At 43.0% G+C, this 15,149-nt stretch overlaps 1 protein-coding gene across 6 annotated transcripts in view; it reads left to right on the top strand.

Annotated features, from left to right (window-relative positions):
• Positions 1 to 15,149, top strand: part of PELI1 (pellino E3 ubiquitin protein ligase 1) — a 98,289-nt gene that overhangs the window by 49,757 nt on the left and 33,383 nt on the right. The window contains exon 1 of one of the 6 annotated variants that reach the window (XM_029593651.1): positions 9,098 to 9,243. The exons of 4 other annotated variants lie outside the window; for them this stretch is intronic. The gene's annotated coding sequence lies outside the window, so the exon portion shown is untranslated. Of the gene's footprint in view, positions 1 to 9,097; positions 9,244 to 9,742; positions 9,865 to 15,149 lie in introns of those variants that run through there. One more of the 6 variants, XM_029593647.1, reaches the window with a different exon arrangement.

Raw genomic sequence — 15,149 nt, forward strand, 5'->3', positions numbered from 1 at the left:
CCAAATTCTCAATCTTAGATTGTAAAACCTGATTTTCCTTCACCATAGCACATTGTAGATCATTTACTTTTTCCAAATCAGCTTTAACTGTTATCAGTTCCCTTTTAATTTGTACGTTTTCTGCTTCCATTTTTTCAACTCTTATTTTTGTATCTTTCACTATATTCAGCAAAACTTCCATTTGTGTCACCATATTCTTGCTTAAATCATTTATTACTTCCCAAATAAGCTCCAATGTAAAAGTTTGTGGCGTTACCAAAGCTTTGAGTTGCAATGAGGAGATATCAGCAAAGCTCTCTCCAGGCCCTGCTCCTGCCGCTCTGGTGGATATTTTGCCAGTTCCTGCAGGGCATCGTGCCTCGTAAGAGGTTCCACCGGGCCGACATCTTCAGACAGCCCCAGGTCGCCTCGCTCGTGCAGGAGCCTTGCGGCTGGGTTTTCTGGCGGTGATCTCTCCCCAGGGGAGAGTGATGTCATCAGTTCTGGAGCGTAGGTGAGCTCCTCTTTCCCCCCCCCCCCCCCCCCCCCCAACCCTATCGTTCAGCAAACTCTCTGCCTCCTGAGGCTTTCATCAGATGCAGCAAATTCACCAACTGGCATTCTATTCTTAACTTTACTGTTCCGTTTTCAAAAACACGGATCAAGATGAAGTATTGATTTTCCATACTCTATTGGTTTCTGTGGTTGGCAAGAGCAGGAGGTCGTGCTGCTTTACTGCATTGCTAGTGTGAGCTAGGGATATGCTATCTGACTCTTAATTCAGCTTGAATTATTCAAATAAAGCTTGATTTCCATTGCTGATGGTGTGAAGGTTCGTGAGGCAGGGGCCAGACTTCAGGGTTTGCTGATGAGAACTGCTAAAAAGGGTCTCCATTCTGCCAAATTCCCGAGCTGCATAGTTTTTCCGTGAGTTAGAGCCGAATAGCTGACTTCAGGGCTATTCGGCTCTTACCCGTGGTCTTTTGCTCCTGTGTACAATTTGGTTTTTTGCACACTTCTTAATTTTGCTGAATTAAAGTCAAAATGAGGTATAAATATCTAGTACATATTGGAGCATATGGATGAGGCAAGGTACCAGGCAGATGCACAGAAACGGAAGACAGAGCTAGGTATTGGGGTTGTACAATCAGATTTCAGAAGTCTGCTACTATGAATAAAACTGAATTGCAACACTAGTTCATTATGACAGCCAAGTGTACTGTATAACCCACAGTCAGATGCAGGTTAAATAGGCGCTAATCCACCCCCTAATGCAATAGGGGGGATTAGCGCCTATTTAACACGCGTCCGATGCGGAGTGAATGAGAGCGCTCATCACATGCAAATGCATGTGAATGAGGCTATTACTCATTCACTCCAAATGCAAAAAAACTAAATGTGCATCTCAGACACACGCTTATCGCTCAGCTATTAACGCCTGCCTGGAGCAGGCATTAATAGCTGAGCGCATTGAAAAAAAAAGTACAGAAAAGCAGAAAAAACTGCTTTTCTGTACTTTTTTAAAAGTTAAAAAAAAAAAAAGAAAAAAACCTCTGCCGGCCGCTTTGAAGACTGCCGATATGCTTGGTGTCAGTGTTCATAACCGGCAGACCGCCGGTAGTCTCGGGGTCGCGATAGCAAGGAGGCGCTAAGGTCGAGCATGTGTGCCCCCTTGCACTTACTGTGCACTAATTGCCCTTGCCAAACGTGTATTGTGTAATTTTTGTCTCCAGTTTTAGACATTCATGCAATTCATAATATTGCTAGTGTGAACGGGTGAGTTGCTTTGCTAACCCTCTGACAAAGGTCTAGTACAGAAGAGAAATAGGAGCCAGATATGTGACACACTTCACTATGACGAAATCCCTGGTTAGGCAAGGGGAGAAAACATAGACAAGAAATTAGGTAAATACACAGGGAAGAAAATAGAACATGAAACTAGGATTAGTCGCAGGCTCTGCAGGACTAGGGTACTATTGACCCACACCCCTAGTACTGTGCAGTGCTTAAGTGAGAGTGGATGGGCGGAGGAGAGGCAGTTAATGCAATAGTAGTGATGGACAAAGTTGATCTACCATGGTACAAGCTGCATCATGCATAGCTGGCTGGCAAGAAGGTGTGGCATTATTAGATATGGGTAGCAGAGTCTGATTGTTTGTGGACCATTGAGCATGTGCTACAGTACAATGGCTGTGGACCAGAGCAATGCTTGGATTATCACGTGACATGTATTAAGGACATGCAGGCTGATGAAAATGTGAAGACAGCCAGTTAAGTCAATGAATGTGCTGGGCAGGTCTCCTAAACATGTGCCTTACCATCTGTCCAGTGACATCAAACCTGATACAAATAAGAATAAAAGAATCTCTCCTCCACACCCCTTGTATCTCTCCCAAATCTTTGTTTCCCATCATTATCAGCAAATTGTCACACTTGCATCCCCAAAACCAATAGAAAGTAGGTGTCTGGATCTTGCACTCCTGCCTCCCGTCTTCCCAGTAAGTTTAGCAAGTTGGACCCAGTCACACAAAATAACAATCTCAGTTTGAACTGGGTAAACTAGCTTGAAAAATGAACCAAAATCAAGAATTAAGCAAGTCTGGTCTGAGCCAAGAAACACTAGGCCCAGCCATATTGTGCCATTTATTGATTTAAAAACTGTTATATACCGTCATTCTGATTTTCAATCATGACTGTTTACAATAAATAGGAAATAAACAATTAAGAATAATCAGAAAATACAATAAAACTTAAGTTTAAATAATGACAGCAACATAATCAATTTAAATCATAAAATAAGTTTAAAATAAAAATACCAGCTAAAAGTATCAGTGATTATAAAATAAAAACAATAAGAATATTTTCAAATCAAATCCTAGCCATTGGAATTATTCAGCTAAGTTTCTATTTTTCCTCACTCAGAAATAATAGGTGACTTGATGACATGAGCACTGAGAACAAAGGTTGATCTTAGCTCAATGTCACTGACCAGTTATGACATTTAAAAACAAATTGAGAAATGCATGCCACTCCCATTGCACACAGGTGCATTTCCTGGCATGCACCTCTCCCGCCCTTCCCCCCCCCCCCCCCCCCCCCCCCCCAAAATCTTAATGCCATCGGCAGATGATTTTAAGCCATGTGCACACAAGCTCCTACTGCGCTTCCCACGCTTCAGTGAGAGCACGGCCTCTCATGTGGCTGGACATGGCTTCCCAATAGGTGGGCTTGCTGAAGCGAATTGCACATAAAAACATTTCACCCGTAAGCAATCCAAAGGCTTATTTTAGCAAATTAATGCTTTAAACCAGTAATGGCAAACTCCAGTCCTCAAGTGCCATAAACAGGTCAGGTTTTCAGGCTTTCTGCAATAAATATTCTTGAGAAAGAGATTTGCATGCACTGCTCTGCATTGTATGCAAATCTGTCTCATGCGATATTCATTGTGGATATCCTGAAATCCTGGCCTGTTTGTGCCACTTGAGGATTGGCATTCACCATCACTGCTTTAAAAATGTAAGATAACCAATCTTAATGCGTTCTGCCCCAATTTATGTCAAGTCCCCCAACTGTGCAATGCAAATCCTATATAAAAAAACATATTTTGAAAGATGGTTTAGATTGTTTTATATCATTCTAGATGTTGATATGTTCATGTACTTTGCAACTTTTTTTTTTGGTCTGTTTTATTGCTGCTTGTTATTGCTTGATTTTTAATTGTTTACCTTGTTCCCTGCCTTGAGCTTTTAGGAAAAGTGGATTATAAATAAATTTTAATTGAATTTGAACTTGGTCAACATGAACTGCTGCTTTAAATAACCATGCTGTTTTAGAAGAGAACTTTTCCTAAGTTCCCCACATGAATTACAGCAATGGGAATCCATGGGAGGTGAGTGGGACTTGGGCTGGTAACATTTCACAGCCTTCAGGAGTAAAAGCCATGGATTTCCAGCTTCCTTTCTCATGATCGAGTTCACATGTAAGCGGATGCTGGACTACACATAAGGCCACCTCTAGGGGGCAGTGTGGGGAATGAACCTGGAAGTAAAGAAGGGCATTATTGGGGAAACATTGCAGAATCAGACTGTGCTAGTATCTGGCATTAGTTGTTTTACTAAATTGCCTACTGTGTCTTCTGTTAGTGAATGGCCGATGTCCATTGCATTCTTCCATTGCTCGTCTGTTTCCCAGGGTTTTCTGTTTGACCTCGTTGAAGGTAAAGAACCCAGTGAGGACCCTGAGAAAGGAACATGTACATGCACAGTGGGTAGCTCTTTAAATTTTAGATTTAATTTTCATTCTGCCTTGTCCCGTTGAAATTGCTAATTCCTTACATATGTATTTGCTGTGATTTTATTGAGTCCTGTGGAATCTTGCTTTGCTAAGGCAATATTTGATGACTTAAGTATGATTTAAGATAAGATGTCTAATTGTTGGTATGGAGCAGGTGGTGTTACCAGTTCTGGAAGTGAGGGCAACCTCAATGCATTAGGTCACTCAAAATGACAGACTTTTTCTTTTAATTGTTTTAGTTGATTACTTTTCTACAACTTAATGGGCTTAACCCTACAGCTGGTTGTGTGATGGCAAAAGTCAATCTAATTAAATTTGCTCTTCAGAACAACTGGAACAAACTTAAGAGAGGAGGCACTGACGCTTTTAATCGGCAGCCGTAGAAGGTCGAGCTGCCTGTTCTATTTCTGCCTTTTTTTTGTTTTCTTCTGCAGCTGTGGGCCATTGGAACCAGGGTTGGGATCTGGCACCAGGAGCCTTCTTTCATATTTACCTGGGAATTTTTTTTTCCCCCCTTTTTTTTGTACCCCTGCAATCCCCAACAGACCTAGTCTGGCAATTTGCAGTGATGGCCCGGCCCAGGGGCCATGCACCAGTTTTCCCTTTGGAGCCCTATTATCATAGATCCTAAATCTGGTCACCGGGTATCACCCTTAAACCGGGCCTCTCCCAGCAGACACACACACACACTCCGCAGCCCAAGTGGCTCTGAGCGCACATAGGTGGCGGAGAGGCCTGGCTCTAGGATCAAACTGGAGACCACCTGCCCAGCTACAGGGCGGGTTCAGTGGCTCTTTCTGCCTCTCTTCTCTTTTTGGGGTAAATTTTCAGGAATGTGGCTAGCTGCAGTATTATCCACATGCTTTTAGGCGTGTACACAAATCGATTTCCAAACAGAAGGCACCTACCTAAACTAAATTTGGGTTATGTGGCCAATGAGAATGCGCATACATTTTTTAAGGGCTGCAGAATGTGGGTGTAAAGTTAAGTGCATTAGCAGCATCCTATTGATGTGTGTACCTTTTGGAAGATGAGATATGCACCCCATCCTCCAGAGGTGCCTCGTTTTTATGCAGCCAAGTTTCTGTGCTTTATGAAAGTACTGTATGTGCGTCCGGATGGCTGAAAATCCACTTATAGCTTACTCAAGTAAAAGGTGACTTAACGGTCTGATCTATTGAGGTCTTTTCACATAGACACAGTGGGAGAAAATCCTTACTGAATTAGGCCCGAAGGCTGACAGTTTAAAAAAAAATAAAAATGTGCAGCTCTTATTATGGCCATTGCCCTGCTTTTAAAAATCTGTGCCTCAGCTGTTCGGTCCTGGGGTCTACCTGCCCCTATAGAGTCCCGATAAGTCCGTAGAGCAGCACTCCTGTTGGCTTAAATTCATAATTGTGGAGGACAGACATCTTAAGTCTTCAATCACTAATATATGCTGAAGAATGAAATAAAAATTAGAGCAAAATAAGGGGATACTAACTCTTGTTTAGGCAGCCAACTAAATTATTTAACAAACATTTTATTGCTGGTGTTGCTGCTGTTACATTTTGTACCAAGAACAGTGTAAAGTCTTTTATACTATTAATTTGAGCTATTCTGCATAAACTTGAATCTCATTTTCTTTGATTCCAGGGTCCTAATAGCCATGAAGACAGCTTCATTTTCCTTCCTTTTATAGAAATGTTTTCATGTGCCAGGATCTCTCAGTGCCTTCATCTGCTTCCTCTAGGCATCTTTGGCACAAACAGAGGCATGAATCTCGCTTTTTTTACCATCCTCTTAGGTTTTTGGGTTTGTTTGGGGTTTTTTTGCAAAAAAATGATTCTTTTTCTCCCTTGATTTTAAGTATGAACTTTTCAGTAATCATCACTGTAAGAAGATACATTTTTTTTTTTTTAACATCTTTTGAAAATGTTCACACTTCTGTGGTTATATAAGAGAGCTTTTTGCAGAAGTTTAGACTAGGGCATTAGGTAGTGACAGTACATGTAGCATGGCGTATGGAACTGAAGAGTGAGACTCCATGTGATTTTAGAGAGCTAGTTTAGCATGGACAGCAGGAACTGGAGGCAAGACTCTGGGGGATCAGTATTTGAAAAAGGCCCTGGCATGAGAGGAGCTTGTATCAGAGATCGATAAAATGTTTGCACCCCAATCTTTGAGAGCATTGTTAATGATCCAGTACTGCCTAACAACTCTTCTTGATCTCCAGCTTTATTCTCACTTCCCCACAGCTAAGGATTCTCGCTCCTATGCTTTCCTGAATTCTGTTTGTGCTTTTACATCCTACCTCCTTTGGGAGGCTGTACCCTCCATTCACTGGGCTTTCTATGAAAAGATATTTCCTTACATTAAGCCTAGGTCTTCCCCACACCGCAGTATCCTTTCGTAGAATGCCAGGTGAGGATTGGTGCTCGGCAACTTATTGTGCATGACAAGTTGCCATTAAAGAGACAAATCACAAGGCACCAAGGGGCAAATCAAAGGCCGTTATTTTTCATTTGATGCTAAGTTCATGATTTAAAATTCTTCTATTCTGCCTATATCAGCCCAGCTGTGCTAGACAGATTGAGTAAAAAGACCTTAATTAAAATCTGTAAAGCAAACAATATAAAATGATGTGATCACACTTCAACAAAAAATTCCTCAGTTATAGAAACGTAGAAATATAGAAACATGACGGCAGAAAAAAAAAGACTGCATGACCCATCCAGTTGGCCCATCCGTCCAATTAATTTAGCAATATAATTCTCACCACTTCCTTAGAGATTCTCCCTGTATTTATCCCTTGCTTTCTTGAATTTAGATATGATATTCGTCTCCACCACTTCCACTGAGGGGCTGTTCCACACATCCACCATCCTCTATGTGGAAAAAAAAAAACAAACAATAAAGGTTTCCTAAGATTACTCTTGAGTTAACCTCTTCTCATGACCCCCTCGGTTTAGAGGCTCCTTTCCATTGAAAAAGGCTCCCCTCCTGTGCTTGGAAACCTTTGACATATTTGAATGTCTCTGTCACATCTCCTCTAGGGTACACATGTTTAGATCTTTAAGTCTCTCCACATATGCTTTAGAATGAAGACCACTGACCATGTAAGTAGCCACCCTTCGGACCAACTCCATCCTGATTTTTTTTTTTGAGCTTGTCATAGGAAAGTGGAAACCCTCAGGAGCACCACTTGCAGACTGTCAAGCCGATGCAATGTGGACATGCTAAAACTGGGTGCCCGCTTTCCTAACGCGCAGCCATCCACCTCTCCTGGGCGCAATGCGGCAGGCAAATGAGCCGCTGCGTTAAAAAGGAGATGCTGGGGGGAAACTGCATCCCTAGCACCTCCCCAGCATTGCGCACCCGGGAGAAGTGGCTGTGCGCAGGTTAGGAAAACGGGTGCACTATTTTATGAAGGTCCGTTTTTTCCTAACCCGTGCACAGCCACGGATTAGAAAAATGGACACTCGTTAATTCGAGCGTCTGTTTTCCTAACCTGACCTCCGGCACACTTTATTTTTTTACCTATCTCCTTTTCTCGGTTACTCCGACTTAATATCGCCCTGATATTAATTTGGAGGAGCTCCAGAAAAGCAGTATTTTCTGCTTTTCTGTTTAATTTTAGGGGCTCCTCGAGACTTAATGCCTGCTCCGGGGCAGGCGTTAATTTTTGAGGGAGAAAATGTGCTCATCGGGCGCACATTTATTTTTTTTTTTACATGAATTTACATGTGATGAGCACTATGAGCTACGTGCTGGTTTGTACGCCCTAATCCCTTTTATTGCATAAAGGGTTGTGGGTGTGCTGGTGAACCTGTGCGCTAGGCTCAGTGCACGATATTGCAGCGGCCTGTGTGAGTGGTATTTAAAATATGAGCTGTAGAGCGCTGCTGCCCTTAACAGAGCCTTCAGGCAGGTTGAGTGGAACTGCAAGCTGGCACATTCTCTTGGTCCTTGTTGAAGCTCCGCCCCCTTCTTCCCCTTTTTGGGAAACAGGAAAAAAAAGTATCTGAGGTGTTTGGGCTGCTGCCAGTTCTAGTCCCAGCCTGCACCGATGGTTCTGTTCAGTGGAACAGTGTCCCACACATCTCTGCTGCAGCATTAAACAGCTTAGGGTGTGAAGGGGGAATGATGTTGGTGGAGGGCTGAGGGAGGAGCGGATTGGCAGGGGTAGCTAAAGAGGGAAGCATGATGGGTGGTGTGAGCAACCAGGGGAGGAGGGTAGAGTAGAAGAGCGTAGGTGTGCAAGTTAAGGATTGCTTAAAATAATTCTTCAGGGTTGAGGCGGGTACCTGTTTGTGCTCTTTTTCCACTGCCTCTTCCTTTTATGCAAACAGCTTACAGGCATGGTTTGTCTCCGCAGTCCATAAAACAACCTCTCGGAGCCAGAAAGCTATAAAAAAAAAACCCACTGGATTTTATCCACTGTTTTTGAAAAGCTGAAGCTAAATCCTAAGCAGGCAAATGCGTGCCAGACTTCCATGCTGCTGTCACCTCACTGCATTTATGACATTTCCCACTTTTTAAAGGAACTAAAACCCCAGTGGCTTCTCCCCTCCTCTGGCAGCTTGCCTGGCCAGCTCCAGTTCCCTCGTCTGGCCCCGAGGACTGGAGGGAAGGCTCCGCTGCACCACTTTCTGGAAGGGAAGGGCAGCCGCAGGGGTCTCCATCACCTTCCCTCCTTCTCCGGCTTCCAGCGTATCGTTTTCTACGTAGGAGGCAAGCCCTGCAAGATTGTTGCATCACGGCAGTGGCTTCTCCCCTCCTCTGGCAGCTTGCCTGGCCAGCTCCAGTTCCCTCGTCTGGCCCCGAGGACTGGAGGGAAGGCTCCGCTGCACCACTTTCTGGAAGGGAAGGGCAGCCGCAGGGGTCTCCATCACCTTCCCTCCCTCTCCGGCTTCCAGCGTATCGTTTTCTACGTAGGAGGCAAGCCCTGCAAGATTGTTGCATCACGGCACTACAGTCTTGAATCATAAGGTCAGTCCCAAAAATCTGTTTTTGTTGTTTTTTTTTTAACTAAACTTCATTCATCAGGATTATTCTATAAGGCAGCGAAGCAAATACTAATTCAGCACAGCAGGAATTTGATGAAAAATTGAAGGTTATAGGGATGGTACTGTAGAGGTTGTCGGAGAAGAAGAAAATCGGACAAGAAAACAGCAAATTAGCAGACAAGATAAAGTCTCCTTGAACTAAAAAAAAAATCCCTAAGTAACAAAAGTAAATTAGATTCTGTCTGAAGTGAACTATAACTGCCTCTGCTGTTCAGAAATATCAGGAGACAAAAGTTCAGTAGCTTTTCTCTTGGGAAATATTTACTTAGGGAAACAAATGTCCGATACAGTCGGGAAGGGTTTCCTAAGTACATTCCTTGGCATGTTCTGCTTTGCGTCAATGAACGTCGCCAGCTGTTCTAAACTAGGGCACCCAAATTGATGCCGAGGACTGAGGAGTTGCCCTGTGAGACTGGAAAGCTGTAGGTTTGATTTGTCTTCAGAGGAAGGAGCCTGTCACACTGAACTCGATAAAGCTGTGTTACATGCCTCAGGAGAGAGGGGTCGTGCCTACACCTGTGGCCGTATCTCCTGCTGGGGTTGGGTGAGTTTCTGAAAGCAGGAGCTGCAAAATCTTCATTTTATTTGGATTTTCCTTTTTCTTTTGGCGTTTTCTTCATTTTAATGCGCACTAAAACTACTTATCGTGCATTTAGTGGTTCAGTGCAGGCCAGAACACTTTTGGTTTGATAGTGGCACAGAACAACACAGCCGATGTTTTCAAAAGGACAGCACATCATAGTAACATAGTAATGATGGCAGAAAAAGACCAAATGGTCCATCCAGTCTGCCCAGCAAGCTTGTTATGGTAGTAACTGCCGCTCCGTGCAAGCTACCCCCATGCATTTTTTGTAAAGGGTAGTAACTGCCTTAGTTTGTGGACGATAACCACAATCTGTGAACGTAATGAGTTGTCTAGGGTATAAAGGCTGATCCAGGCAGATTCTGTTTTGGGGAGCCAGAAGGGCAATTTTTCCACATCTGGTAAAATTGCTCTACCAAAGCATTTTTTTTTTATTTTTTGTTTTCCCCTGGATCAGCTCAGTGGCACTATCAAAGAGGAGACTGAAGAAGGTTGCTCATGACTGACTGTCATTTTGCACTGGTACTATTCTCCTATCCTCTGCTGCATGGAAATACATATGAAAAGTACATTTACAAAATCAGTTCAGTTTCTTGTTTCTAATTTTGGTGTTGCTATTTGAATCCAATCAGCATTACTTGAAATAACTGTGAATGCCCTACTGCCAATGCTTCTGATATAATGAGAGAAATACATATTTAAGGCTTAATTTTCATTTATGCTGAAATAACTTTGCACAGGGTTTCTGGTATTTGCCAATAGCAAGTCCTGATCTCTTTGGTAAAGAAGCATTGAGATTAAAAGCCATATGTGTGGAACTCAAACGGAAAAATATTGCTGTTCCAGGCAGCATTGGCTTCATAGTTGCCGTACTGTCATTAAACTGGGCTTATAAAAGAAAAAAAAACAAGCCAACCTATCAATGCATACATTGTGTGTGCAGTGTTTTATTTATTTATCTTTTTGTAAATGCCACGTTTAAGAAAAAGTTAGTCAAGCACTAACTATAGCTGCTGACATATAATGCAGGCTGTGTGTGTATAAAAAATGATAGGGACCTTACCACAAAGACTTCTGTTTGATGATTTTTAGCTAGTTTATTTAATAAGGGTCTGTTTGGTCTCACTAATCCTGGCATTTTTCATCCTATTAACCCTTGCTAGTACTGTGAATGCACTTCTCATTTAATCCTTGAAATTGGTAATTAACAAGGAAATAGAAACAATTTTTCATCTCAAACGTGCAGACATTTGATGATTGGCTTCTTTTGGTGTACGGCGAGTATGTTCAAATGAGATACTGGGGGTAAAATCCCTGAGTCTTTGGATAGCTTCTGTACTGGCCGATTTTTATAGTGTCTAGCCCATCCGTGAGTTGGTGTAGATTACGGTTTGCAATGTGATCCATTGCCTGGATTTCTGTTATTGGAGGAACCTTGATGTGGGCACATCAGTCCCACAAGTAGAAAGTCAAACAGTCCAAAGAGTGATGTAAGAAAGCTCGACATAGGCAAGTGTTTAGCAACTACCGTTTCAAGCAAAGGAAAGGTCAAGCATGTGTGGCATAGAAATAGAGGGAAGCCGTCTGTGATAGGAGGATGAGGTACTGATGTGCCCCAGTCAGGAAGGAGAGAACGCGGGATGATTTCAAGGTAGCAAAGCGGTGCAGCAAGGATGCTGGCAGAGTCCGAGGAATACTTGGATGCATGCAGAGAGGAAAAAGGAGCTCATATGGGATCGCAGCTGGAGTACTGGTCAATCTGCAGGCTTCACATCAAGAAGGATATGGAGGAGGGTGAACAAAATGGTGCAGAGCATACCTGGGAACCTCTTGGGTTTCTTGCTCACTTCAGGATTATTGAGTTACCACAGCAGAAGGGGGTGGGCCTAAGAAATAATACCAGACATGGCTCCTTTCATACAGGAATATTCCACAACAAAGGCGTAGAAGAAACAGGAAGATGTCCATCTTGTTGATATCTGTGTGCAGGAAATGTATCTTACCCTAGTGGACCTAGTCTTTGGGATCCTGCCAGCTACTTGTGACCTGATCGGACACAGTTGACAGCAAGGTGCTAGGCTTGGTTGACTTGTGGTCTGATCCGGGGGGGGGGGGGGGGTGCTTCTTATGTGTTTATCCTGTACAGAGTGATTTCTGGTACTAGCGCGTGCACCCAAAAAAGCGGAGTAATACCCATTTTTCTTCTCTTCCCTCCCTCCTTGCCACCATCTTCTCCTTTTTGCTGCAGGCCTATTTGTGCTTCTCTTCCTTTCTCTGATTTCCTCCAGCTCTGACTTTTTCCCCCCACAGTGGTGCCGGTCTGCAGCCTGCCTCCATTCTTCAGCCCCCCTCCCACTTAGCTCTGTCCTGCCCCTCTCCGTGTTCCTTTTTTTTTTTTTTTTTGCGGCCTAGACCCCTTGCTTTCTTCCTGTGATGAGTTTAAAAGTAGCTCGGCAGTGAAGAAAAGTGCTTTCTATTCCCCCCCCACCCGCACCCCAGTCATTCCATTTCTGCAGCTGGCCTTTCACTGGCAGGGTTTTAATAGCAACTGGAAGGACCTGGAAACCTGGCATTTCTCGGTCAGACCCAGAAGCTTTTTTGAGAGAAATACATATACCACGGGAGGGAGGGGATTACGATAGAGACAATCACATACCCCCAAAGGTATGGATCTTGCACAAGCAACAAAGCTTTTTGAATGGAAAGTAAGTTCTAGAACAAGTGGTTCATCATAGGAAGCTGAAAGAGGATGGGGGGGGGGGGGTGGTAATCTAAGGAAATATTTCTTCCCAGAAAAAGGGTGCATGGAGCAGTTTTGCCAGTGGAAGTGATGGAAACAAAAATCAGTAATAGAATTTGAGAGCACCTGGCATAAGCCCAGAAGATCCTAAGTCGCAGGGAACGGAAGGTAAAACCAGAGGTTGGGGGGGGTTTAAATAAAACATATTTGAAAATTAAGTACTGGTGTTGTCAGTGATATAAAGACCTAACATTCCCTTGTAACATTCAAGCAGTCATGTTTATGCTTTCTCCCATAATAGACAATAAAAGAGAAGCTCTGGGGGAATTTGACATGACAGCATGAGACAAATCCATTAATTTAAACTGAAAACAAGCTGTCTTTTATCCTGAGTAAATCATAAAATCAAATCTCTAGGTCATTTATCGCCCACTCCTTTAGACATTTCAAGCTAATTCTTAGTTTTTGATATTGTAAATAAACAATCTCTTTAATTACACTAGTACATGTTAGAAGGGAAACAGGTCAGTCATCCACGAAATAATTTTCAACTTGCATACCATTTTTTTTTCAATGAAAAACATCCTGTAAATCATATAAACTTATATATGGAGGAGGAGCCTAGTGGTTTGAGCCAGCAGGCTGCGAACCAGGCAAAGCCAGGGTTCAAACCCAGCAGCACCTGCTTGTAACCTTAGGCCAGTCACTTCACCCTCCCTTTCCTCAGCTACAAATTTAAGCCCACGTTTTTCATTCCGCTACAAATATAGCGGAATGAAGAGCCATGGCCAGAAAAGGGGCAGGGGTGATAGTGTGTGCAACAGCAGCAACTGCGGCGGGCGAAAACATACTGCTGGCGATGTGGCCGGGTGCATACGGTCGCCCCCATAGCGCCCCTGCAAAAGGTGTAGTTATTTCCAGCGTTGCTGCCGGCGATTAATGTGTTAAACATTATCGCCCGCAGCGCAACTGGGACCAAACATTTTTAAATCCCGCCCACACCCTGCTTAAACTCCTCCCCTTTCCCTCATTTGAAATGTTATCATCGCGATGCGGTCATTATCGTACATGATGAGGCCCCAACGCCCACAATAACGGCCCATTGCGTTTTGAAAAATGACCCTGTTAAGGAGTTATTTGCTAAAGGGTTTTCTACCATTTGGGTCTGTGGGAAAACTGCTTTAAAAAAAAAAAAAAAAAAAAAAGTGCCCTAAAGATTGTAAACCCTGGTTCAGAACCACTAAGCTATTCCACCATAAAAGTTTATATGATTTTATAAGATGTTTTAAATTTAAAAATGGTATGTAAGTAAAAAGAAAAAAAATGCAGTAATTACACGTCAATATTAATAGAGCACATAATATGGTTAATACGTAACTGGCACAATTCTGCAAAATCCCTACTTAAATGACTGCAGAAGTTATTTTGGCCAGCTCATGGGATATCTAGCTTTGTCCTGAGAGGTTTACTCTATAAACATGGTACAGGTAATTCATAAGAGAGGTATTAAAAGAAAACTAAGTCCAGAATGAGATGCTCTGGAAGGTAGCCATTCTCAACATAGAGCGCTACCCCTGAAGGTCCCGGCTTAATACGGTAGCTGAGTGTGATCAGAGAACCGGTAGGTAAAACTTGTATTGGACGCAAACCTGATTTCACAAATTGTGTCCTTTTGAAGTTAACCCTTTGTTTGTCTAATACAGTGGTCCCCAACCCTGTCCTGGGGGCCCACCAGCCAGTCGGGTTTTCAGGATATCCACAATGAATAAGCATGAGAAAATTTGCATGTTATGGAGGCAGTGCGTGCAAATTTTCTCTCATGCCATAATCATTGGATATCCTGAAAACCTGACTGGCTGGTGGGCCCCCAGGACAGGATTGGGGACCACTGGTCTAATACATATGCCTTGCTCTTTCATTCCACATTTGTTTCTTCTGTTTCTGGGTAGCAGATTTGACTTTGTTGTGCAGTATAGAGAGAAAAGATTGAATTAATACAAATTTAAAATGTGGAAGTTGGAAGCACCCATTCAACCTTAGCTGCCATGCCACAGTCATAATCCTCATCCTATAGGAATTTCTCAGCCTTGGCTAATTCTGATCGTGGTTAAACTAAGATAGAAGCCTTGATGGGTGCTATTGCTCACAAATTTGGCTTGTGCTAATTCAGTCCGTTTTCTGTGCATGTTACCATGTGTCCAATCCCGTATGGGCACACATACTTTTTCTATTTAAATATTTGTAATTGTACCAATGACAGCACATGAAATTGATAACTAATGTTTGTGAAATCTGATAAAATGTTCCACGAATTTTAGGCAGTGAAATTGATGGTGACTCCTGCCTTTGTGTAAAGGAGCTGAATGTCAGTGTTTTCTTTCCTCCAGCTCTCCCAGCTCAGCTGACACACTGTAAGGGTGACAGTGAGGGTCTGTAATTTAAGTCCATTGTCTCTATGTGGGAACAGCAGCGGTTTTCTTTTGTGTTTTCTCCCTAGTATGGGGGC

The sequence above is a fragment of the Rhinatrema bivittatum genome, chromosome 3, assembly GCF_901001135.1.
Source record: "Rhinatrema bivittatum chromosome 3, aRhiBiv1.1, whole genome shotgun sequence".
In the NCBI taxonomy this organism is placed as follows: Eukaryota; Metazoa; Chordata; class Amphibia; order Gymnophiona; family Rhinatrematidae; genus Rhinatrema; species Rhinatrema bivittatum.